Raw genomic sequence first — 25,189 nt, 5'->3', positions numbered from 1 at the left:
TTTAACCTTTTAGAAGTCAAAAGGCACCAGGTTTTCAGTTCGCTTACATACAATAGAAGCAGGAGGAAAGGAGGAGTTTCGCAACAGGGAGGGGGGGTGTGGGGGACAGAACAGGCATATTTGCTTTCAAACACAGAAATCCTTAAGTCCTGCTCTGCAGCCCTGTAGTATTGCTGATGACTACAACTTGCTGTGGATCTCACAAGGGATCTTTGTGGCCCTCAGGCCAGGTCGGGGTGACTTCCCACCTGGGGGGTCTAAGAGCTTCCTGTAGCCGAAACCTGTGATGGTTCAGAGCAGACTCATGGCAATAAAGAAAATAAGGCTGCTCTGATTGTCTTTGGTTTTGTAGGAGAGGATTTCAAAGCCAGGCTCCTTTCAGCCTCAATCACTGAACTATTTTTTTGAGGAGAAAGACTTTTAATTCGAGTCCTGTTAAAAATGCCAACTAAACCGCCTGGAGAAACTCTACATTGTAACATTTGCCTAGGAATTACCACACACAACAGAATCTACAGCGAAGCTGAAACTATAGGAATAAAAACAAACCTCAGACTTCCTCTCCCTTGGCACTCAGTATGGGTAAGCTGCATTGAATAACAGGGAAGATTTATTATAATGCATTCTCAACACAACTGCATATTAGCTACTTTTTTTTTTCCCCTGTTCTCTCCCACTACTCCAGGGGAGAATTGAACATCTACCTTCCAGAGTTTTCTACACATTTAGCTCAGTCCTCTGGGCTTAGCACCATGATCTAAGACCCCCCTCGCTAAGGTGAGTCTACTTTCCTGGGCTTTGTGTCTGCAGGAGAGGTCAGAAGATATGGTGAAGAGAGCTTCTCGCTCCTACACCCCAGGAGAGGGGTGTGCTTCCAGAACATGGGGTTCATCTTACTGCAGTCATGAGCTCCCTGCTGAGGCTGGAGTCTAGATACTCTCTTCTCCAAGGCAAACTGGATGGAGACGCCCATGAAGGATGGAGCAGGGGGTGCCTTTTTCTCCTCACCCCAGGGAACACTGGTGGGGAAGAACATGTTAGATAGGCAAGTATGATGGCAAGAGGAAAAGAGAACTGTGACTACATTTAAGGAGGTTACGCAGTGTGTGTTTGAAGCGGGTGCAGGAAAAAAATCCTCTTTTTTGAAAGATTAAATGTATTTAAACAATAGTATCCATCATCCTGCAGTGGAAACGTTAATGACTATTAAAAATTCTTAAAATTTCTGTAAATATTGGAGGGGAAATGAAGCACTATGCTTCAGAATTTTAAACCCGCAGGGTAATTACATTCTGTCTTTGCCACCTACTAGCATAAAACTAGGGAGGTTAACTTATCTCTCTGAGCCTCATTTTCCATTTTTTTGTCAAATGGGCATAATAATACCAACAGCTAGCTCATAAAATTGTGAGCATGCAATGAAATATTACATGTGAGTTACTTAAAACAGTTTCTGGAACATAGTAAAACCTTGAAAGTGTCCACTATATTATTATGATGTGGGAATTGCTAATCCAGTTGACCCTCTTTCTCTTAATTCATTCTGCAAATCACTGAATATGAATAAGGAGTTGAAGGGTAGATTACATTGTTCTCTTAGATTCATTTTTTTAGACAAAATAATGCAAAGAATCGTATATTACTTCATCACCAATGAAGTTTTTCTGAATTTTATTAATCATTTCTCTAGAACCTTTACCTTAACTCTTTTGCACTCTTTCCTCCCCTATCCCAGAGGCTTCTCAGCTGGGCGAGATGGGCAGAGATTACCAGGACTATCTGCTGAGAGGTCATTTCAAAGTCTTCCATGGAAGGCTATGCTCAGGCAGGTAGAACGTTTTATCATTCAGTCCCAGTGATAAACAGTATTCTCCACCCAGTTTATATATTCCTGTGCCATTCTCATTGTGGCCAGATTTTTCTCTGGGCTGTATTTTTTTTTTTTCCCCAGCTACACTGAGAGCACTAGCAGCCTGAGAAGGGGTCAGTGAAAAAGCAGAGCATTCAAGAGCAGCAATAATAAGCCAGTCTCTTCACTTACCTGGAAGACCAACTGCCAAACCAAGAACTCTGCTTGAAGCCTCAAAGGAGCTGCCTCTTGAGCCTTTAGCAAAAGCAGAGCAGGCTGTAGGAGTGACCCCCAAAGACCTAGTTCCTCCCTCCTGCAACTTTGTGCCTCTTTTCCTGAGGATTTCTTGAAGTCCACATGGTAAGCCAAGTCAGTTTTCAGCTGGCTAGCAGGCTCATTATACACCTGGCCTACCATTGCTTTTGACTAGAGATATAGATATTAAAATGCAGAGTGGCAAGGCCCAGAAACAGAATGATGCCAGAAGGGAAACACCCAAGATGCTGTTCTGTCTGGTTCTCTCTTTGATTCAATGTTTTGTCCTTTGTGAGCTCTGCTTAGATATTTACATCAGTTTGAAACATTCATACAATAAAATTTCAATGACCTTCCAGACCACATTCACTCCCACACACTAAACACAAATTGATTGCTTTTTATGAACCAAATCTACAGCAGCTTAAGGGAAGAGGCCACCAACCAGCTGGGACCCCTTGTCCAAAGATGAAACCCTCTGGTTCTTTGGGGTGAGTTGGGTTACTGTAAACTAAAACAGTACTATGGAGTCTGAGGTATCAACTCTCTTACTCTTTCCGTCCCCTCCTGCAAAGCAGCCATTTGTTTTTGTTGCTCTTGTAGATTTTTTCAGTCCTGGTAATTTCAGGGACGGATCGGGATAGGTAATAGCCACCAAACTGATTGGCTAAAATGCGCAGGCTTCTACTGACATCGAGGACCTCAAAACACGGGTCACAGAACCAATTCAATTCAAAAACTATACTAAGAAGCTATTGGCTCATACATTCTATTACTCAGCTACCTTCAATCTCAAGGAATAATGAAAACTACAAAATAATAGCTATGAATGTTACTAGGCCCTTTATGTGCATTATCTCATTTAATCCTTAAAACGATTCTGAGAGAGGTACTGTTGGCATCCTCATTTCACTTTCAAAAGTGAGTTCAGAGCAGTTAAATAATTGGCATAAGGTCACACTGCTAATTAAGAGTTGGGTTTAACTAGTAGATCCGAGCTACTCAGACTTTTTGTCTGGTCTGTCATCAGCCTAACAGTGTGAAGTCAGAGATGAGTTTTTAACTCACGTGACCTTGTTAAAAGGCACCATTTAGCAATCATTTCGAAGTGTGTTTTCAGACCAGGAACTGCCCCAGGCACATTAAAAACTACGTCATGTGCACCCTCTAAGGACTTACAATCTAAGGTCAACTACCAATGGGACTATGTTCTGTTTAACCACTCAGATGATGGGCAAAACATGGGTAAACAAACAGATTTCACAGCCCGAAGTACAATGATATAAGCTTATATTTTGGAGTGACAATTGCAGAGGAGTAGCATGGCTATTTTGAAAGCATGGCTTAGAGGAGACGTGATCACTATCTCACTGACGGCATTTAAGAACTGTTTCTTGGAGAAAGATACCTCTGAGGCTGATGGAATTGAGACAAATGAACACAATGGTGGGGGAAGGAGCCTGGTGTGGATAATAAAGTGCACAATCTGCTAAGGACATAAGATGGTCTCATATATATGGCAGTGGTCAGAATAGCCAACAAGAGTCACATAGAGAATGACTGGCTGGCAAGTCAGGGCAAAGGTGATGTTTTCCAAGTCCACATAGTTAGCTCGTTACTGATACCCCAAATCCCCCCTTTAGTTTTTACTTGTTTGTATTCATGATTACCATCTCTATGATATCCTCCTTTGAATATTTTGGAGGAAGGGGGACCCTGTCGTCTGACACATGTTAAATGATTCAGCTAAGATGTGAATAAAGTTCTCAAAATATAATTATCAATGGATTGGTTACCTATTATACATTTAGAACTATGCCAGATGGTGTGAGGAAAGCAAGGAATTTAGAAGAACTCACCCTTATCCTCAAAGAAGTTGGAATTCATTTATAAGATTCACTCCAGGAAGAGAGTTGGCAACAACTAAAAGGGCATCATCCATTTTCCAAGGGGTGTGGTACAGACATAAATAAAATGTTATAGAAGTGATAGATACGTTTAAGAACTGAAATAATCCAGGAAGGTGAAATTTTAACTAGATCTGGAAAGCTGGTTAAGACTTAAGAGGGCTGGGGAGACATGGTTTGATAGAAGAAGAAGTGGGGTGCCATGGGGAAACTACAACAGCCCAGATTGAAGAATTGAGGGAGAGTATGTTAGGTAAATAGAGTAGAACTATTTATGGAGACCTCAATTATTACCCAAAAGGATATAGACTTGATGAAGAAAATATGAGAGCCACGGTAGCTCCCAACTGCCCACCTCCCTTTTTGGAGGCATTTAAAAGTGACTTCAACTTTTTATTATTACAAAAATCACACATGTTTATGGTAGAGAAATTTAAAAGTACTGGTAAGAAAAACCCCAACCCCAACAAAAAAGAAAAAGAAAGAAAAAAATATAAAACCACTAGAATAACTCTACTTGGTAAATTCTGAGGTAAAGAAGGCTCACAATACAAAGATCTTTGGAGAATTATCATGGCAACAATATACAGGGTCGTTTTGAGGAACAAAAGGTGTGTGGCAAGAAGATAAGTTGGAAAGGTAGTAGGATAAGCCTGTCACAGAATCCTGAGGGCCAGCCCCAGAGCAGTATCGTTTCCCGAAAATGAGACCTAGCCGAACCATTAGCTCTAATGAGTCTTTTGGCGCAAAAATTAACATAAGACCCGGTCTTATTTTACTATAATATAAGACTGGATATAATATAATATAATATAATATAATATAATACCGGATCTTATATTAATTTTTGCTCCAAAAGATGCATTAGAGCGGCTAGGTCTTATTTTCGGGGAAACAGAGTAACAGTGGGAATGGGGAGGAAATGTTGAATCTGAGAGATCTTCCAGAAGAGGCTGCCATCAGGCATTCTTCTGATAACTGAAATGGCTCAGAAAGCCCTCCCAGCCTCCTGGAGTCCCAGCCCCAGGGCATAGCCACTGGAATCCTTGCCTGGATTTTTCTATCCCAATCATTTTCTTCCAGAGCTTAGATTACCTAGCATCTCACAAACTAGCCTGATCGCAGTCAGGTGGCCCTAAAATAGCCTAAGAGGATGCTAAAATTCTAGAATTACTATCTGCATGAGGGAAACTCTTTTCCAGCTTTTCAAAAAAGTGTTCATGGATCCAGACTTTTGAACTAACCTCCTGAAGCCTTCTCCAGACTGAGCAGGCATAGAGGGGCTCCATGTCAACACTGTGCTGGAGGGGCATCTCCTTCACACAAGGGAATGTAACCCCCCAAACGGTCAAAGCAGCGTCCATAGTTCCTACTGCAGCACAGCGCTTTCTTGTTTATTCTCTCCCTCCCACCAGCAAATCAGTTTTCTCCGTTGCTTCATGGTTCTCCCACTCATTTTCCAGCTCTGTTTTACATTAGTAATCCTTTATCACTCTTTCTATGACCACCAGCAGACCTCCTTGCCTCTAAATTACTTTTGAATCACAAGCCAAAAACCAAACCGTTTTTGAGGGAAGTTACTTTTCTAGGCAATTAAATTCTGTTTTTTTCTGTGAAAAGTGGGGTGTAAGGATCCTGAGAAACATCACCACTTACATTAATAGTAACGCCTATGTCTGTAACAGTAAGGAGCTTGTGACAAACTTAGGCTTTCATCTAATATTGTTCTTTTTCCAGTCATGTGACTTCCCAGCTGAAACCTGTATTTCCCAGTTCCCCTTGCAGCTAAGTGTGAACATGTGACCAAATTTTGGCCAATTAAGTGAGAGAAATGATGGGTGCTACTCCTGATTTTAATTTTAAAAGGAGTAGGACTTTCTGGTCCCATTTGTCAACATGAGAAAATATAAGAACTGGAAAGGACACTTTGAACCTAGAAAAGAGATTGAAATGTAACGGATGGCAGATTGTCCTACCAGTCCTGCATTGCTTACCTCTGGACTGTTACATCAAAGAAAAACAAGCTCCTATCTTACTTAAGCCACTCTACTTAGGACTCCTTTTCTTATACCAGCTGGCTTATAGCCCAACGACTTTTACCTTATTTTATACGCAGGGAAACTGTGAAGTCAAATAACTTCTTTAATGCGATTCATAAATCTTCCACGAAGATATCAAGCAGAACTAATAAATTGGGAACTGCCCAGGCACGCAAAAGATTTGAGGAGAATTGGGGAAGGCTGAATCGTATAGAGGGTAAATTCTGGCCAGGAAGTCAGAAAAGCTGAATTCTAATAATATCATTTTTATCATTCAGTGACCATTTACTAAATCTTTACATTGAGTAGGTACTATGTAAATGCTTCATACTTATTATTCCACTTAGTATCCTTGAGGTAAATACTTTTTAAAATTCTTATTGTACAGATGAGGAAACTAAGATCAGAAAAGTTAAATAATTTGCCCAAAGTCGCAGGACAAATAATTGTCAGAGCCCAGACTTGAAGCTATATCTGATTTCAAAGCCTGTATTCATGACCATGATGTTGATGCTTCACTGTCTCTAGTTCTCATCCTAGGTCATTACTGACTATGTGACATTTGGCAAGGAATTTTCCATTTCTGGATCTCATTTTCCTTAATTATAAAATGAAGGCATTGGACAGGACCATAGCCTGGGTACCCTTTCATTCCAGCACTCTGTTGAATGACTGTGGTTCTAAGTTTGGCTGTGCAATGATTTGCTGGGATCCAGACAAAAACTGAACCTATTTTTCCACCATGTACCATGGCAGTGATCATGGTGATCTGTAAATAAATCACAAAAGGGCAGTCAAGCCTAACAAAATAACCTGCGGCAGTGCCCCAGATATGATTGCTACTATTTCCCCAGGTCTCGGATTCCCTGCCTCCCATTTCCTGCTCCTTGTTGGCTGCCATCTCAAGATTAACTGCTTTAACTCAAACACATGGTAGAAACTGAGGACTTGTTCCAGATCCTCTAACATTCCCAAAGCACACCATACCCACCAGGTGAATCCTGGCCCCTACGGTATGGTCATCCTCATCGCCATCATCATCATCATCCGACTGATAGGAGAACTCTTAGAACCCTTGTTTCCTTAGGTTTCCTCCTCTTCCAGCAGTCCAGCTCTAAGGAGCTGACTGTTGTCCCGTCCCGCCCTAAAGTAGTAGGCTCTCAGCACCCTCTGCTGGGCTCTGCCTGCAGCTCAGAACCTCTTTCCGTGGAGGAACCGGCTGGGCCTTCCAGCGAGCTTCCAGGGAGGTCGCCTGAGGGAATTACACAGAGGCGCCGACTTCAAAGGCATTCCTGCGGAGTGGAAGGCGGCTCCAATTATGCTCCTTCCCTGGATCCCCAAATGGCAGTTTTCCAAATCTTGACATCCAGGCCTGGTAAATTCATTTCTTGATTCTAAAGAGGGCAGAATTCCTTGAATTCAGGAATCTGTGGCCCACTCATCCACTGGCCCACTTGGGTGACCCTCTATATACCAGTAGAAGCCAGCAAAGACCAGAAGCCAAGGTTTCCAATGAGATCATCCCCGATCTATCCCTAATTCTGTCACTTAACAGCTTTCAAATGTTGGTCAAGGCAACCTTTTTTTTGTTTGTTTCTTAGCTATGACATATGGATAAAAATCTATACATGCCTTGCCTGCCTCACAAGATGTTGTGACAATAAAAAGTGATAATGTGCTGAAAAGGACATTGAAAACTGTAAACTACTATGCAAAATCCAGTTATTCCCGGTTTGATATCAATGTCTACGCACTGATCCACAACGTCACTTTACGAAAACAATAAAACAAGTTCTTACAAATAAAATGTATTATCTGAAATGTTTAAATCAACCACTTCAATAGAATTACGAGCCTTCCAAGCCTGATGGGGATATCGAGGTCCTATCAAACATCTCAGTAATCTACAATGTAGCTTCTTCCATGTAGAAACTGGGATCAAAGGTACAAGGATCACTTCAGAAGCTAATCCCAAGCCAAATCAAGTTAGAGTCCCAGGGCTCTGCACCCCTTTCTTCCTCTCTTCTCCTGCGGTATGAGTCCACAGGAGGGAAATTAACCAACCGATTCGAAGTGCCTGCCATGGGAAGGGTGGATGGGAGTCCCTATGTTCTTAGCCTGGCTGCCAACCAGACACCCAGGGGAGTTTTTGTTACCACCCCTGCGTGGAAGCCTCTCCTAGAAGTATTTCTGCCTTTGCAGTCTCATTCCTTGGGCCCCTCTGCCCACGCAGGGAGGGACTTCAGTGCCCTCTACGGTGGGGTCTTTTCTCCCAGCCACTAGAGCGGCGCTGTCCAATAATACCATGTATGTAATTTAAGCATTTCTAGTAGCTATCTTTTAAAAACTAAAAAGAAACAGGTACAATTATTAGGTTGGTGCAAAAGTAATTGCGGTTTTTTTGCAATTATATTTAACCTTTTAAGCCGCACTTATTTTTGCACCAACCTGATACTTTTAATAGATTTTATTTAGCCCAATATATCAAAATATTTTCATTTCAACGTGTTATCAGTATAAAAAAATTACTGATGAGGGGAGTGTGGGGAGCAAATTTAAAAAAAATTACTGATGAGGTATTTTATGGGTTGTTTTTTTTCCATGCTTAGCCTTTGAAAACCAGCGTGTATTTTATATTTACACCACGTCTCAATTTGGACAAGATGAATTCCAAGGGCTCAAGAGCCACATAGTCTGGTGGCTACTGGATTGGACAGCATAGCACTTTAGTGATATTTTCTTTCCTATATTCTCAAAGCCAAGTGTCCAGGGCTTTTAAAGTGCTAGTGAGATATCCTGATAGAAAATGTCTGTGGCCCAATGATATTAAGAAGGAATGAGAGGCGTCCAGCCTCTCTACTCTTCCTTTTCCCTTAATAATCACCCAAATCACACATATGCACACCCCATACATGCACACTTGAACTATGCAGGTTTCTCCCTCTCCTTCTAGTAACTTAAGTATTTGAATGGGAACAGTGGCTTAACATCTCCCAAAATGTTAAGAAAAGGTGAGAATTTCAGGTCAAGTTGTGAGGAGATAGTAGCAGGTGTCCTGGAGGTATGGGATCCCTACAGGGCTCCTCAAAACAAAAGGTGTCGCTGGCTACTCACCTCCTTGTGAATAATGACAGGCCTATTCAGCACAGTGGCCTAGACTGGGGATAACTGAGGGTTCTGGTGATTTAAGGACTGTGAGTGAATATAATCACTTCCGTGAATATGATCACTTCCGTTTCTTGGCTCTCAATTTACTTCAACAAGCATGTGTGAAGTACTTACCAAGTATCCTGCTAGACAGTGAAAACTCTGAAAATAGGACTCTCTCTTCCTTATCTCCGTATGGCCAATGTCTCAACTGGTGAGTCTATACAATTTCAGCCAAAAGCAAAAGACATTGGATGTTTTCATTTTCCTGTGCAGATTTATTTCAGATAAATAAACATTTGGGAGGCTTTCTCAAGCATGAAATCCACTGGTGGCCCCTCATGCTTCCCTGGGGTTTTCCTGACTGTATAGGGGAGGGAACCCCACAGTGGAGGGAACAAGTCAGCCTCCATTGTCTCACACAGGTGTGGATTGAGGTCACCAGATATCTAATATATCTACTGAGACTTTGACAATCCGGTAATTTTCACAGAGAAAAGGGTGAGCCTTTACTAGAATTTTAACAGATCCATTTCCCTGGAAAGTGTCAGGCTGGGCTGTAGGGAAGAGACAGTAGGAAAAAAAGGAAGACCCAACAATCCCCATGCAGGGGAAGCCCTTGGGTTTTGTAGCCCAAATAGCCAAAGAAGATGTTTGTACTCTTAGAAATGTTTTTTGTCCTTACAAGCTGCCAAACTCCATGGATCACTTCGTAAACTACAAAATCACCTGACTAAAAAGCAACCTAAAATAGGCAGGTCAATCCATAAAACTCCCCACACAGTACTTGGTAGCTTATTACAGAAGAACCTGGAACTAAAAACTCCCTGGCCTAGAACATTTCTCAAGGAATCACAAACTGGAACTTTGGAAAACAGAAATGTCTTTTCATGTGATATGTGGTTCATGTGAACAGGGCACGTCAGGAATAGATTGTGCTCCAAGTGTCATCTGTAAATCCACTGTTGGAAGCCCCAACGCATTTTCCCATAGAAACATTGTTGATTACGACCTCAGCCTACCCGTAAGGACTGTTTAACCCACAGTGCTGCTACAATACATTTACCATGAAAAGTAGAGTGCTATGTCATTGCCACATTAGAAATTAAGTGCTACGGGAAAATAAATACATTGAAAAAAAAGCTTGATATTCAGAATAAAAGGTGAGGTCGGAGGGAGATCCCACCTATCACCTGCCACCTCCACAACAGAGAGTCTTTGACCGAGAGCCCCTGCCCCACCCACCCACCCACTGAGGGCTTCGCTGCTTTTCCTGTCTTCTGCCTCAGGACTGAAGAACAATTTTCCCCATTGTTTGCCACTTGACAAATGCAGTTCCTTCCCCAATACTGCCCCCTCCTGGAGAAGGTCACTCTCTCCCCAAACTGTGGTCCTCAAACCTGCATCCATCCTGAAGAGAAGAAATGAACCCCCTTAAAAAGACACCCGGACCCGGGGAGGGAAAAAGAAGCCCTGAAATTATTTTCTGAGTCAATCTCTTCCCAGAACGTGGGGAAGACAAGCCAGGAGGTCGCATGCTGGTCTCTCAACCTAGGAGTAGAGCAGGTCAAGAAAAAAATTCAGGAGAATTCTGGGTTGTTCAATCATGAAACCCTTCTAAGTACTAATCTAATATCAATGAAGTTGACACATGCTACATCTTGTAATTATTTAATAAACCTGTGTTAACCTCAGTGTTCTAGTTTTCTTTTCATATAGTGAAGCAAACAATTTTTTTCAGTTCTTAAACCTTTCAGCAGGTCCCAGAAAAGCTAAAAAGCCCTAAGAATTGTGCCTGTGGCCAAACATTCCTGTCCTAGCCTCCTGGGATGCAGCACAATTATCAGCGTCATCACTGGGCTGTCCCTAGATTGGTGCTAGCCTTAGTATAGATCATGTTGAGACATATCTGATGTGACAATTTCAGGACATTTTCTTGTTTCAGTACCAACAGCTGGAAGCCTCTACTAAGATGGGATAGAAAAACTGGCAGCATATAGCAAAATTAAAATGGAATAACTTTAGGACTGTCTACCAATTCCTACCTGCAGGAATCTATCAGAGAAACATTTGCGAATGTAACAAAAGAAAGTATACAATGATATTCACTAGAGCACTGTTTATAATCTTGAAAACTTGGAAGCAACCCAAAAGTATCCAACAGAAGGGGAATGATTAAATGACAAATATACATCTCTGCCATGGACTACTACTACTCAGTAGTTTGAAAAGAAAGATCTATATTTACTGATGTGTAAACTTTGGAAGACAGATTTTTAAGTGAAAAAGGTTTCAAAATAATCTGAGCCCAAAGACAGCATAAAACCACGTGTTGTTTCTATATGTAATCTCTCTCTCTCTCTCTCTCTCTCTCTCTCTCTCTCTCTCTCTCTCTCTCTCTCTCTCTCAGAATAAAGGACTGGAAAGAAACACATCTTACTCTTCAGAGAGAGAGTGGTACATTTTTATGTTTCAAGGAGGGGGCATGAAAAGATCCTTTCAAGTCTTTCTGTACTTTTGTATTGTTTGCATTTTCTATAATGAGAAAGTATTCATGTATTAGTCATATAATTTAAAAATTACATACAAATAATAATGAAAGTCCAATAATATTATATATGCAGTTTGAGTAGGTCCAGGCTTGAGCTTAAGTCTTGTTCCCCTTGGGACTTGGCATGTCTAAGCATGTCTGGTGGGGCAGAATTTGTAGAAATCTATTTTTGAGACAAAGAGCCACGTGGGAGAGGTTTTGTCTCAAGAGAAGAGAGAGGCAGGCACCCAAGCATGACCTAATGACTGAGGCTCAGTGGGTGGAAGGGAGAAGCAGGTGTGAGCCCAGCCCTGTGCAGTTTGCTGCAAAGCAGGGGCAGGTTGCTCCTCACTAACCTACAGCTGGAAAGTTGGAAATGGCTACTAAGGGGCTCAAAGAAGGACACTGGGCAGTGCATGACAACTATTCTTCTTCCTTGCTCCCGGAACTTGGGTTTCCGTCTGCATTCCTTAGCAGGATAAAGGTCATCGTCACCCACGTTTAAAATTCTGCAAGCTTGTTTCTCCTTTTCCATTGTCCCTCACCTCTACGTCAGCAAGCCTTCTCAATCCTCTCTCCCAACGCACCCCCTATCCATCCTCTTCTCTCCACCCTGACTGTGATGATTTGGCTCTTGCCAGCAGACAGCAAAGCCTTCCTGCCTCACGCTATCCGCCACACAGCTGCCAGGAAACTCTTTCTAAAACAGTGAACATTATTTTACCTTCTTCAAATCCAATGGCTCTTTCAAGTTCCCTGGAAAGTCATTTCTGGCTCCAAGCTGATGAACTCATCTCTGCCACTCTCCACTCTTGTCCCTCTGCAGCGTGCTTGCGTAGCCTGCTTTCCAGGAACAACAGAATGACTCGCTTCCACTCTACCTTACGGTTTTTACATGCAGGCCTTTGCATCCACCATGCCTTATGCTTGAAATGTCTTCTGCAGACTTCTCCATCTGATGAACTCTTACTCATCCTTTAAGATCCAGATGAAAAACGTCCACCCTTTTCCTCCCTAAGAAGAGTCAGTGATTCCATCCTCTGTGCTCCCCAAACACCTTATACATGCATCCGTCACAGCACTGTCACATTGTATGGCCATGGCTGCTGCCAAGCTTGCCTTCCAATACAGACCAGACCTTTGCCAGGACAGATTTTCATTCATACATTCATTTAACAAATATTTATGAAGTATTTACCATTGGGCAGGCACTGTTCTAGGTATTAGGATTATAGCAGTGAAGATGGAGAAAGCTCTTGGAGTTTCATTTTAGAGGGGAAGAAAATAAAAAATAAATATTTAACATAATGTTGGCTACTGAAAAAAGCTAGGAAGACAAACAAGTGAGGGTACAGGGACAGAGTGAGGAATTGAGAGTCTCTGCTATGTTAGCTATGATATTTTAGGCCAGGGAAGGGCTCTCAGAGGGAGTAACATTTGAGCAGAGATCCAAATCAAGTGAATATCTTGGGGCAGGAGTCGGGGCAAAGGGAGGAAGATTCCAAGCAGAAGAAACAGTTAGCGCAAAGAACCTGAGCTGGACACAAACTAGGTGTGCTCCAAGGACCGCGAGCAGATCTGTGTGGCTGGAGTGATCAAGGAGTGAAGCATGGAGGTGAGGAAGGAGAGACAGGCAGAGGCCTCGAAGGCCACGGTAAGGAGTCTGGATTTTGTTGTGAATGTTGATGGAGTGAGCTGATTTCATTTTTACAACATTCTTCCTGGCTGCTACCTGGAGAACAGAGTGTGGGGTGGGGGAGGGTGGGTTTGGAAGAAGGGCAAACAATTAGGAAGCTCCTGTCATACTAGTCTATGGGAGAGGTGGTGGTGACTTGGATGGGGGCTGGTGAGGAGTGTCTGGGTGAGACATACTCAGGATGGTGGGTTCCATGCGTATAGCAGTTACTGAGGGCTTGGGAAAGAGAGAAGCCAAAGGGAGTTTAGGTTTTTGGCCCAAGCAGCTAAATGATAGGAAACAAATTATCTTATTTCTTTTCATACCTCCTTCTCATGTGGTGCTTAATATACAGCAGGTTGTCAAGAAATTTCTGTTGCAATCTGGTCTGCAACTATAAGGTGTCATGACTTTCATCTTAACAGTACTACTAATTTAGTCAGTCTTACATAGTATGTTTATGAATGTTCTTATCTTGATACAGAATTTTAAGTCAGAAATCTGGTGCTAGGGCCCACGCTTGGTGCTCAAGTTCTGAGTGCTAAGCTGTGTGTGTGTGTGTGTGTGTGCGTGCATGCGTGTGTGCATATGTGTGTGCAGTGTATGCGTGCACGCTCACATGCATGTGTTTTTATTTCCACAGAGAATGTGGCCAGAAGGAAAATCAATACCTTAGCGTGAGTTGTAAATGGTATTTGGTTTCTTTACAGTGTTCCTATGTTTTGAAAAGGACTTAACGAAGGGGTGATGAGAATGCAAGTAGGCATGGAAAAAATTCAGAAGAGCATCTGAATGACAAATCAGCCCGCCCCGCCCCCATTCCTCTGGGCATTATGCCAACTGAACCGCTTTCCATGTCTTCAGCTCACCCTACATGCAATTCTCTGTCATGCCACATATGTAACAATGTGCTAAATTACTAAAACAGAAACAACAGTAATCTGAAAAAGCACTTTCCCAATTTCTCCTCGAAGTAAATCTCCATCTTCATCACAGAAGATCAGTTTTATCACGGCCTCTTTGTGGCAGCTTCTGCTTGAAGAGTGAGTGTTGTTGATATAACAATGTACTTCTGTATTGGGATCAAGGGGTAAAATAAGAGATTGGGGCTTCTTAAGAAATGCTGGGAGTACGCAGAACCCTGAAAGACTCAATGAAGATGCTACAACTGCAAGCGTATTCATTCACAGGTGTTTCTGCTGTAATTGTGTGTATGTGATGTGTGTATACCTGAAAATGTTGAGTTCTGTGAAATGTTTCACTCCAAACAACAAAGTTTGTGGAGAAAACTATAGTTGGTGCAAAAAAAACTATGGAATTTGACAAATAGAGTACTACCTAAATAAATAACAACTAGCAGAATTTAAAATGAATATCTATGACAACTGAAAAAGATATGATACATTCCTAATAAAAAGTAAATATAAGAAATATGGAATTTACATTTTAAAAAGTTAAATTATTTTGAGGAAAGGGACTTTAGACAGAGAAAAGGTGCTTACAGATTTTTTTTTTGCTCTTCCTCCCATTGAGAAGTAGAGTCTAGTTCCCACTCGTTGAATCTGAGCTGGGCTTAGTGACCTGCTTGACCAATAGAATGCAGCAAAGGTGATATTCTAGGACTTCTGAGGTTAGATCATAAGAAGACTTGGAGATTCCACCACAAACTTAGGGAATGCTGTTATTGGGAAAAGTCAGCTACTATGTAAGAAGTTCAACCACCATGACACCAGCATGTTGTGAGGAAGACTAAGCTGTTCATGTAGAAAGGCGAGAGAGGAGAGAGGAGAGAGGCGAGAAGAGCAGAGAGAGGGAGAGACAGAGAGAGAGAAGGAGGAAGGGAGAGACAGAAATTCAACCAGTCCCCAGCTCTTCCAGCCCGCAACCTACTGGTGTCATCCTAGCTGAGGTCCCAGATACTGTGAAGCAGAGAGGAGATGTTCCTTCCAAGCCTCGTCAGAATTGCCAAGACATAAGTGAATAAAATATTTATGCTAGTCTAAACCACTTAAGTTTTGGGGTAGCTTGTTATGCAGCAATAGGTAAATGAAAGGAAGAACTGAAGTTGCTGAACTATGGCAAACAATGCAAAACACAGAGTACCGGAGAGAAGCAGCCGATCAGGTAAACTGAGCTGAGGGGAACACTGTAGGGGCATTGTACTCACACCAATGGCTTTGCAGTCTTCAGCTGTATTAGGGGCCTTACTTTCAGTCGATGTTACTTGGTGGCACCAAATGATAAAATGCTCAGAAAATGACATTGAACACGACTTCTGCATTATCTTGACATCCTTACCCTAATTACTAACAGCATAATCATTACTTCTTACTAAAGAAAAATAGGCTCTAGAAGAGCAGATTGTACTTGCTTTAGAAGCTCATGTTGTCCACACTGTAGAGACTGAAAATATGTTGATTGTTTCTTTGGATTTTGTGCTTGGTTGAATTCATGTGAGTCACTGGGGGCAAATGACAGCAGGCAGAAAAAAGCTGCTGAAACCAGGAGAGATAGAGATGAGCTCTCTTACACAGATAGTGTGCCTTCTCTTAATTTACATGCAAACAAGGAATAGAAGAAAACTTTCCCAACCAGATAAAAGGCATCTATGAAAAACTTACAGTTAACATTATATGTACTGATGAGAGACTGAATGCTCTCTCCTGATATCAAGAACGAAGCAGGAATTTCCAATCTCAATGGCTCAATTCAATATAGTACTAGAGGTGCTAGCCAGTGTAATAAGAAAAGAAAAAGTTAGAGGCATGCAGATGAAAAGAAAGAAGTAAAACTGCCTTTATTACAGACAATATGATTCTTTGTGTAGAAAATCTCAGGGAATCTGTAAGAATAATTACAACTAAAAAACAGGACTAACAAGGTCACAGTATACAAGATTAATATAAATTATCAATCGTATTTCTATATGTTAGCAACAAACAATCTGCAAGTGAAAAGAAAAAAACAATTTCATTCACATTAGCCTCAAAAAGAATAAAATACTTAGGAACAAATTTAACAAAATGTAAGACCTGTATACTGAAAACTACAAGACTTTGCTGAGAGAAATGAAAGATCTAAATAAGTGGAGAGATGGTACCTGCCCATGGACTATGGTTAAGATGCCAAGTCTTCCCAAATTGATGTATACATTCAACATAATCTATAAAAATCCCAGGCTTTTATTTTTTTTAGAAATTGACAAGCTGATCCTATAATTTACACGAAATGCCAAGGACTTAAAATAACCAAAACAATTTTGAAAAACAATGAAGTTAAAGATGTACACTACCTGGTTTTAAAACTTACTATAGAGCTACAATATTCAAGATATTGCATAAGGAAAAAATACAGATCAATGGGATGTAATAGAAAATTCAGAAAGAAATGCTTACACTTATGATTATTTAATTTCCAATAAATATGTCAAAACAATGGAATGGGAAAAAGAAAGTTTTTACATTATGCAGAGAAAATTGAATATCCACATGCAAAACAAACAAACACTTAGATCCTCTTTTAATACTATACACAAGAGTATAAAAAGACAGCTCCCTGACTGGAATATAATATTTGCAAATCACATATCTGACAGAGAATTTATGCCCAGAATACATAAAGAACTCTTAATGCTCAACCATAAAAAACGAACAACCCGGTAAAAAAAATGAGCAATATTTGCAGAGACATTTCCTCAAAGAAGTCATAAAATTGGCAAATAAGCACATGAAAAGATGCTCATCCTCATTAGTCATTAGGGAAATGCAAATTAAATCCACCCTGAGAAACCAGTACACACCTTTTAGAATGACTAAATTAACAACACTAAACAAGGAGAGAGCAGAACACAAAGTGATGGAGATAGATATACCATCTTCACAATTTTTGCTATTTTAGCACATTATCTGTATTACTATTTATGTCACATTAAAAAATGTAATTCAGACAATGCCTACTTCAGTATTACCTAGGAAATAATACCCCTGAAACCATAGATTAGATTTGCTAGTATGGAGCTTTTTGACTTCCATTTTTGACACACCTCCCTTTAAAAGGTGTAGGCCAATGTCCCTAGCCTTGCATGTATGTCGGAGTTACCATTTCACTTGTAAATAAATGGTAAGTGAGAGTGTGAGCTTCAAAGACTAGGTCAGAAAGGACACCATGACTTCCTCCTTGTTCTCTTAGATCACAAACTCTGGGAAAAGCTAGCCGGCATAACATGGGAGAAATCAAGTAACCCCACAGAAAGGTCTATATAGAGTAGATCCGAGGACTCCTCTCAATGTCCTTGTGAATGAGCCATCTCAGAAGTAAGTCATCAGCCCCAGTGAAGCCTTCAGAGGACTGCAGCCCTGGTCAACGTCTTAACTGCATCCTTATGAAAGTTCCTGAGCCAGAACTGCCCAGCTAAGTTGCTCCCAAATTTCTGACTTACGTAAATTATGAGATAATAAATGTTTGTTTTTTTAGCCACTAAGTTTTGCAGTGACCTTTTATACAATAATAGATAATTGTCTTCATCAGTTTGGGCTGTTATAACAAAAATACCACAGACTGGGTGACTTCAACAACAAACTGATAACAAGCCAGCAAGAAATCACAGAGCCCAAGTAATTTATTTCTCACAGTTCTGGAAGCTGGGAAGTCCAAGATCCAGGTGCCATCCGATTGGGTGCCTGGTGAGGGCTGCTCCCTGCTTCACAGCTGGCTGCCTTTTTGCTATGTCCTCATATGACAAAGAGAGGGGGAGAGAGAGAGAGACAGAGGGCACACACATGCTCTGGGCTCTTCCTCTTCTTACAAGGGCCCCAATACCATAATGGGGACTCTACCCCTAGGACTTTATACAAACCTAATTACCTCTCAAAGCCTAACCTCCAAATACCATCATATTAGGGTTTAGGCTTCAACATATGAATGGGGGGAGGGCATAAATAGTCAGTCCATAGCACTAATTAATACTGCTAGTTATGTATTTCTCTAGTGGACATTATATAGTACAACCAAATGTCCGTTTTCAACAGGGGTTATGTGAGAGAGATTTAAGTGAAAAACGATTTTGAGCGACGCTCTGAAGTCACTGGGATGTACACTGCATACCCAAGGATGGTATGTAGTAGTTATAATTATTCTAGGTGCATAGGTGAGAAGGTAATTCATTATACACAATGGGTGGCCCAGAACACTAGTGTTTGATGTTCTCAGTGAACGCTGGTTGAGAAGAGCTGGAGAGGGGCTGATTGCATAGACACTGGAGCTAGATTGTACAGTATACCCCCATATCGGAGGTTTCGGTTTCGGCAGTTTCAGTTACCATGGTCAACCATGGAAGAAAACAGTAAATGGAAAATTCCAGAAATAAACAATTCATAAATTTTAAATTGCACACCCTTCTGTAGTGTGATGAAATCTGGCACCATCCGATGCCATCTGACCAGGACGTGAACCATCCCTTTGTGCAGCGTATCCATGCTATATATACTCCCTGCATGTTAGTCACCTAGTAACATAGTAGCTGTCTAGGTTATCAGATCAACTGTCAAGGTATCACAGCACTTATGTTCAAAACAATGGCCCCATCCCTTAAGAGTAATGACACGTGCAATTTGAATATGCCAGAGAGAATTCATAAAGTGCTTGTTACATCAGTATCAGGTCAGTAGTAGCCTAACCCTATGTCACAATGGCTACATCATTCACCTCACTTCATCTCATCAAATAGGCATTGTACCATCCCACATCATCCCAAGAAGAAGGGTGAGTACAGTACAATAAGATATTTTAAGAGATAGAGACCACATTCTCAAAACTATTATTACAGTATATTCCTATAATTGTTCTGTTTTATTATTAGTCATTGTTAAGCTCTTACTGTGCCTAATTTATAAGTTAAACTTTACCACAGGTAAGTATATATAGAAAAAAACATAGTATATGTAGGGCTTGGTACTATCAGTGGTTTCAGGCATCCACTGGGGGTCTTGGAACGTATCTCCTGCATATAGGAGGGACTACTGTAGAGGTTCAGATGCAGGCTTTCCCTGTAACCTCCTAAACAACCAGGGATAAATCACTTGATCTCTCTATGCCTCATTTGTAACAGGGGACAATAATATTATTCATACCTACCCTCTTCCTAGAGCTATGGGGATTAAAGGAGTTAATATATGTAAGGTGTCATGTCAGCACATAGTAAGTGTTGTTTAAATGTAAGTTACTAGTATTATAAACACTTAACTAATAAAATGATAAATGTTAATGTGTCACCTAAAATTATCTTGCATTATACTAGTGGTATATCTTCCACACTAACCCAGGTGATAAATAACTGCCCCCCTCTCTGCCAAGGCTACTCCACTTGACTGAGGTTCTTCAAAAAGCTACGTTAAATCTTTTAAGCTGATAGAATGCAGTTCAATAAAAAACTGCTTCTGCTCAGCAAGCCTCAGTAACTGCCATCGCCAGCCTGCAGAGATGAGTGGGGAGCATCACAGGTTTGCAATGTGCGGGGAGGAAGGGGAAGAGAAGAGAACCCAGCGCTCAGAATTTTTTCACTGACCCCCAAATGGGCTTGCAGGCAGAGAAGAAGCGTCAAGTATCTGTCTCTTTCTGTCTTCATTTCTCCTTAGCAGTGCTTCTCAAGTTTAAATTAAATAGAAGTTAAACTCCATACTGAATTGACCTTCTAAACTTCAAGTTTGTAGCATAGGTTCATTAAAGCTTGAAAGAAATCCTGGCGTGTTACTGAAAGCCTGACTCCTGGAGAGCAGTTTTATATACAGATATAGTCTGACCCAGGGTCTTAATATAATAACTATTATACATTAAATGTACCTACTTATCTGTAATGTAAGCATAATCCTATGATTTAACTGCTGATAATACTTGTTTTGTGGATGAGAGCCATGTTACAACTGTGTTTGAAAAGAATTTTAAACTAACCCTACTGTGGGCAGGGCCCTTGGTGGGCACTTGAGTGCTAGTTTGAAGGAAAAAAATGTGTGTAAGAAGCATGTGATGTTTTTGCAGTGGTTTGAGGGCAGGGTTTGGTAATTATACTCTCCAATTCGAAAATCCAATGTGGCATAATGAAAAACACACCTCTGTTCTGCTTCCAAAACAAATTCCAAAGACAGGACAGTCTTTGCCCAGGCTGACTGTTCCATGAAGTGTGCATTTGCTCTACGCGGTGCTTATATGAGCACCAGGACAAAAATACGCTTAAGAGACCATCAAAACATGGGCTGTCTCCTTCCTTGTGTTCTTGTTAACTCTTTTCCTCTAAACTACCCTCCTCACTGCTCTGACTGCGCAATCAACTTATTTGAAACACACACAAAACCAGTCTTAATAGAAGGAAAAGTAGACATGTGGGTAGCAAACCAACTGTGTAGTTCAAATCATTATTACAATAAAATACTGTTCATTAAATACCCTGCAGAGTTATAAAAAGGATAGTTTGTATTGGGTAGGAATAACAAGCCAGCAAGAAATCACAGAGCCCAATAGGAAAGTCCTTTTTTGCTACAAAACTCTTATCCAAACCCTCCCTGCAACATCAAGTATTTGACTACAGGAGCTCAAAGAAACCAAAAATCGCCTCATGGATTTTGAATCACATGTTATGAGCAGTCATAACATCTGTCTTCTTTTATCTAATAGAATTTGCTAATCAAGAAAAGGGAGACATTTTCAGTCCTTTTTGTATGAGAATCAATGGATATAAAAGTAGCAAGCACTCCCCTTAGCTGCCTCCATGGAGGGCTTATATTATTTACTATTTATATGTTGCTGAAGGCCTTATCAACTGGGTTATGGAACATTATTCTCTTTATGCTTATTCCACGGAGAAATTCCTTTCAGAACTCAGTATCAGGAATGATTGTAATTTCCATGAACAACTTTCATGAAAAGGTTTCACTCTTTTTGCTTTTGATGCTAGGCAACTCAGTCAAATTCCTGCCCTATTTCACAACTTGCACTGAACTTTTAGATATGCATTTTGTGTAATAATGTTATCCCTGGTTTTGTCTTATTCATCCTACTCTACTTTTCCCTTTTCCACAATTTCTTCACCCTTTTTATCTTGCACTATATTTTTGGCTATGTATTTTGGACTAAGGCATGGTTTAAATTTCTAAATGAAGTGTCTAGAAAAAGAAGTGACTATATTTTTTCAGTAGTTATGTTGACCAGAGAAGAGTTATTGCTTTCTCTACTACGTGACACATTTCAGAAGGTATCAGCCTGGTGGTCCTGGATATACTTTGGTTTATCTTTTCTTTTTTGTCATAACAATTGTTGCCATTTATAGAATTCTTACTGTGGCCCAAATACTTTTTTATTTTCAAAACTATGCATGCCATCCTTGTACAAAGGCCATGCTAATCTTCTCTGTAGCATTTCAATTTTAGTATATATGCTGCTGAAGCAAGCACAATTTTGGTTTATCTTAAACATTCCCAGCAGGTTCTAACATCAAAAATTTGTCTTGCACATACGGTTCCCTTTGATTTGGTTGTTTACTTTCTTCCCTTGTTTGCCTTGATAGAATTATGTTCCTCTTGACCCCACTTTCCCTCTCCCATACTTCTCTTACGTCTTAACATATAATTGACTTAGAAGGTTTTTTTTCTGTTCTTGAACATTAGCTTCAAGCCAAAACCATAAAAAGACAGCTATAGGGCCAAAACCAAACCAAATCAAATGACAAACAAACAAAAAACCCAGACTAACACCTTATCACCACCAGTAGCACCATAATAAACAGAGTTAAAAGACAAATAACAAAATGAGAAAAATATCAGTAATATATGACCACAGGAAAATTTTACTAACATATAAATATTTTCAGAGTCAATAAGACAAAATAACAACAAAATGACAGAAGAAAAATGAATTAAAGTCATGAATAAGCAGTTGACTAAGAAGAAACACAAATGAACAGAAAACATTAAAAAAGATTTAAACTTACTAATTATTTTAAAATGCCAATCAAGACTGTATGTGGAGGTTTTTTGCTTATCAGATTGGGAGAAAAACGAAAAAGAATTATACAACCTGGTGGGAATGTGATTGAATTTTCCTGGAAAACAAATTTATGCTAAAGATGAAAAGCCTATAAAAATGTGCTTAACTAACTCTCACAAATCCATAAGGAAACCTGCACAGTTTGTGGTAGCAAGGAGTGAGAGGCAAGCTGGGTGTCCATTATGAGGGTAATAAATAAGTAAAATGCTGGAATGGTGGGCAGTAATTATAATACGTTAGCTATTTTCATATAGCATGAATATATCTCAAACTCACAGCATTGACATCTAATATGTAAGAAACAAAATGAGATTTTTATCACAGTGTAATTTGTAGATATTAAGAACCCATATACATACCACCACCATGAATTTTTTAGGTATGTACATCTTTCTATGTAGAAAAAAAATTGAAAGGCTAGATATTAAATATATGAGGATGAGGACCTGGGAGGGAAGAATAAGGGGCAAAGAGAATAAAAATAACATGAAATAAAATATAAGAGAGGTCTTGCCTGCACTACTGGGCCACGAGCTGAAATGTATGAGCAACTTTGGGCAGCTGAGGTGCCTGTCTATAGAACCAGAAATGGTACTTCTGCTAGAATTTATTCTAAGACAATAATTAGTCTCTCTTAACTTTCTAGCTTTTTTTTTTTTAAACTGACGTTAAACATATTTCACAATCGAAAATTATAAACGTAAAGCCTGATGACTTTTCACACAGGAAACACACTCTTGTGATCACTTCCCAGATCAAGAAACAGCATTTTCAACTCCTAAAAGTCCTTTGAGTCCCAGACAACCATTACTGGCCTCCATCAATGGTAACCACTATTCTGATTCCCCACACCATATATTAGCTGTATCTGTTTTGACCTTCCTATAAATGAAATGACACAGTAAGTACTTACTTGTGTCTAATTCCTCCATTCTCTATTATGCTTGTGAGATTAACCTATGTTTTTGCAAGAGACAGTATAATATTTTAATGTATAAACATATCACAATTTGTTTATTCTACTATTGATGAACTTTAAGTTGCTTTCAGTTTTTGATTATTATGGGTAAGGCTGCTATGAACATTCTTGTTCAAGCCTTTTTGGACAAATGAATGCTTTTCTTTTTGGAGAGGAGGAGTACCAAGGAGAGGAAAAGTTGGGTCATAAGATTTGTATGTGATCAGCTTTAGTACATGCTGCCCATTGATTTTACAAAGCGATTGCACCAATTTTTACTTCCACCAGCAGTATACAGGAGTTCACTTGCTTCGTATCTTCACCAGCACTTGGGAATTGCTAGTCTTTTTAATTTCAGCATTCTGGTAGGTGTATTGTTCTCACTATTTTTTGTTTATGGCAGCTTCTGGGTTTCATATATTTTAAAATCCAGCTTACCTTTCACAGTCTAACATTTTATCACTCCCTTAATAGTTCCAAGCCCCAGTGTCATCCCATCGGATTTATCGGTCAACATCCCAAGTGAGGGTCAATCATTCTGCCTCTTCTGTCTTACACATTACCTACTGTTTACTGCTGGAGGGAATTACGCAGTGGCGCACACTGGTACCTCCATATACTGAAGGCCTTAAGTGGGCTCTCTCTTCATCCCCACTGCTACTCTCCTGGTCCAGAGCATTTTAATCTCTTATGCATTACTGCAGTTGCCACCTGAGTAGTCGCCTGGCTCATCTTTAATCTTTTCTCTAGTGGGGTCTTTCCAAAAACACAAAGCTGATCTCACTGCTCCCTGAATTACTCTTCAATGGCTCTCACTGTCTTTGAGAATATAGTACAATTGATTTCAGAGCTCATCTTTGATACTACCTAAGCTGCCTCCCTTGACATTCTCGCTCAGTATTTCTCAAATATTTTTTGACTTGGTTCACACACATAATGAAACAACAAATTTTTAAAACAAGATTTAACCTTTCTAAAAGTGATGCACTTTGATATTTTCCATTCTGTTTTATTCTACCTCATTTTACACGAAATATTGGCCTTGATCAACAAAATTGGTCTTATAACTGACTAATAGATTGCAATTAGCACTTTGTAAGACGTATTAGCTCTATTGTAGATCTTTCAGTTTCTGTAAAACCATCCCTTTCTTCTCTCCAGGAACCCTCTGCCACCTATCTTTACAAGCAGTCTTTCAACTTTCAGGATTCCACTCCAGGAAGCCCTTTCTGATCACTCCTTTGTACTTCAAGTATGTACTCTGTAATGTCTATGGAATGTCTATGGAATGTAATTATGTACATACAAATGTCTATTTACTTAGTCATATCTTCCAAAGCACTGTAAGGTCCTTGAAACCAAGGGATAGGATTTTCTTGACCATCTTCATACCTCTAATACCTGGCACATTGCAACAACTCAACAAATATTTGTTGAATGAATGAATGAATGGATGATATATATAAAATGTTTATTAATTCATTATACTATTGTTGTATTTATGTTTACATATATAGTATATATGTCAATATTTATCCTTCTAATATTATAATATTGAAAACACATTAGCCAATGTTTGGACATTTAAGAATATAGTGAGATGAGGGTAAGGGGGATCAAATATATGGTGAAGGAAGGAGAACTGACTCTGGGTGGTGAACACACAATGGGATTTATAGATGATGTAACACAGAATTGTACACCTGAAATCTATGTAATTTTACTAACAATTGTCACCCTAATAAATTAAAAAAAAAAGAATATAAATACTGTTGTGATACAATGTAGGGAATGAT

At 40.0% G+C, this 25,189-nt stretch overlaps 1 protein-coding gene and 1 non-coding gene across 4 annotated transcripts in view; both read right to left on the bottom strand.

The window, feature by feature from the left end:
* Positions 1 to 25,189, bottom strand: part of SATB2 (SATB homeobox 2) — a 282,872-nt gene that overhangs the window by 190,079 nt on the left and 67,604 nt on the right. The gene's annotated exons all lie outside the window — the stretch shown is intronic.
* On the bottom strand, positions 21,737 to 21,843 carry LOC117026397 (U6 spliceosomal RNA). The gene has a single exon (XR_004423750.1). It is a non-coding gene; the product is annotated as a U6 spliceosomal RNA (small nuclear RNA).

Source organism: Rhinolophus ferrumequinum, chromosome 8, assembly GCF_004115265.2.
Source record: "Rhinolophus ferrumequinum isolate MPI-CBG mRhiFer1 chromosome 8, mRhiFer1_v1.p, whole genome shotgun sequence".
Classification (NCBI taxonomy): domain Eukaryota; kingdom Metazoa; phylum Chordata; class Mammalia; order Chiroptera; family Rhinolophidae; genus Rhinolophus; species Rhinolophus ferrumequinum.
Note: the sequence above shows the minus strand (reverse complement) of the source record. Positions and strands in the feature narration are given on the sequence as shown.